Source organism: Ctenocephalides felis, unplaced genomic scaffold (genome assembly GCF_003426905.1).
Source record: "Ctenocephalides felis isolate EL2017-DRISC unplaced genomic scaffold, ASM342690v1 CF-g0.4_SCAFFOLD_02621, whole genome shotgun sequence".
Classification (NCBI taxonomy): Eukaryota; Metazoa; Arthropoda; class Insecta; order Siphonaptera; family Pulicidae; genus Ctenocephalides; species Ctenocephalides felis.
The window spans coordinates 1-2,500 of NW_020538775.1; the positions used below are offsets into that span (position 1 = coordinate 1).

General features: G+C 37.6%; 1 non-coding gene across 1 annotated transcript; it reads left to right on the forward strand.

Annotated features, from left to right (window-relative positions):
• Positions 1-2,120: 2,120 nt before the first annotated feature.
• LOC113381129 lies at positions 2,121-2,275 on the forward strand. The gene has a single exon (XR_003367519.1). It is a non-coding gene; the product is annotated as a 5.8S ribosomal RNA (ribosomal RNA).
• Positions 2,276-2,500: the final 225 nt, after the last annotated feature.

Genomic DNA, 2,500 nt, shown 5'->3' on the forward strand with positions numbered 1-2,500 from the left:
GTTGCCCTATATTTCAAAAAATAAATTATAAAAGCCAGGTTATCATTATGTACCGATAGCTGCTGCAGAGAAATGCTAATCTTTTAAGTGAAAATTCTCAACCCTTTAGTTAGCCAAGGGGGTTGAAGTATTATTTTTGGGCAAACGGTTTTCTTAATGAGAGGAAAAGCTTGATTAAAGTTGAAAAAATGTAGAAATAAAGTTGTCGAACATTGAATTTGAGTCTTTGGACTTGTTAAGCAAGGTCCATGATTCCTTTTCCAAAAGACATTTGAAAATCAATTTATTTGATTCATCAAAATAACGTTTGTGTAATATAAAGGTAGATTTAGAAGTTGAAAAATTACAAAAATTTAATATTATGCCTCGATGGTCTGAAAGAGTGGTATTTATAACACGCGAATCAAAGTCTTTTAAATTGGTGAAGAAATTATCAATGCAAGAAGAAGATTGATGCGAAAACGAGTAGGTTCATGCATAGTACGAGTTAAACCCAAAAGACTGCATATTCAAATTGAATTCAATGGATGGCTTCGATTGCTTATCAAAGTGTATATTAAAATCGCCGCAAACAATGATTTTGGAATATTTATCAAAAAGGTTATGAATCAATTCGTACATCAGCGAGATGAACATATCAACATTCTGGTCAGGTGATCGATAAACGCATATAAGACACACGACGTCATTTGAGAGATTTAATTTCAACAGCACAATATTCAAAAAGTTTTTCTACTTGAAGAGTATTAGTATAAACGGGTTTAGAACGAATGAAATCACTTACAAAATGCACACACCTCCGTGGCCATATTGAGTTCGACAGAAATGAGAAGATAAATTATAACCTTTAATTTTATTAATTCAAGATCCGACTTATTTAACCAGTGTTCAGCAAAACATAATATTTGGGGTTTATAATTATCTATAACTACTTCTAATTGATTAAGTTTTATTGGATAGTTTTGTATATTTTGAAAATAAAATTGAAAATTTTATATCAGCTTTAGGCACGAAAGGAATTAGAAACGGAAGTTTCATTCCCGCCACAGCCTTGACACTCAACAACTCGTTAGCTAAAACCCTACATAATTTTCTTTTCCCGTTGAAAGAAAATGTAAGCCATGCCTGGTGTAATCGGATAAACCAACATGCCTGTTGACATCAAGAATCCGAAGATTACTGAACTTTCCTCGACCGTAGTCTCGGTTGATCCAGCAATTGGCATCGGAAATCAGCCCGTTGCAACGCACGTCATCGTATCTGTACGGAATTGTCATCAGACAAAGTTTGTCTTTTGACATGAACGACGAGCCTTTTCCAAAGCGCTAAGAATAGCGTAATTGGACGAATCGTCATTCGTTCCAGCCAGAACAACAACATGGTCACCCGGACCAAAGTCAGACACCAGACTCTCGATATCCCCAACCACGCCAGCAAATCCGGCCCCCGGCTTGACTATGCTGAATATATCAAATTTTCGTCCATGCAATTCTCTCAAGCATTCTGACCACCTTGCCGTGGCTATCGGAAAGGAACAAAATTTTACTGTTCTTAATAGAACTTAACAAATCATTATTAACGCGTTGCTCGAGGTGCTTTGCTTTGGACTCTAATTTGGTAAATTCATCCCTAAGCTGTTTTCAAATCTATGTTCCGTTTTTTTATTAAACCAGATAACTCATTCGCCCGATGCCTGAGCGAATGACGAGTTCGTTGTGAAAACGGCGTTCTTTTTAAATATTATACTTTAAACGCATAGCTCAATCAATTCTTTGGGCGCTAGATGAAAGTCTAGTGTTTCAAAGTCGATTGTAGTAAACGCTTGCGTTGTATTCTATATACTCTGCACATTTTATTCAAATTGTGCGAATTTGAACATTCGCTTCATTGCGTTGTTTTAAGAAAATGAAAGATCAGCGAAAGCAGATTTTTCAATCTCACACACAATGAAATATTCATATTTCAATTTTGAAACGAGGTCTCGTATCTCGGACCGAAAGCGAAAGCTTTACGGTGTACTAATTGTAACCATAATAAACATACTAGTTTCAGAATCGCCCGAGTTATCTTAAACGATTTTTAGGGAATCACGATTGAAACATGTATAAATATATATAAATCACCCTGAACGGTGGATCACTTGGCTCGTGGGTCGATGAAGAACGCAGCTAATTGCGCGTCGACATGTGAACTGCAGGATACATGAACATTGACATTTCGAACGCACATTGCGGTCCTCGATACTGTTTCCCGGACCACCTCTGGCTGAGGGTCGTATAACATTACCAGACTGCCGCTTGCTTTAAACGGCTTGCCGGCGAATGATGGAGTTTCGCGTAAATGCGTGCTCTTTAAATATTCACTCAACGTGTGAGCCAGTCCATTTGCAACATCGGACATTACCGTTCGTTGACGTTCTGTGGGATTACGGCGGGTTGTGTGTCCTAGAGATTTTTATTCTTGCGACCCTCCCGATAACCGGAAACCGAACTCTTCGAAA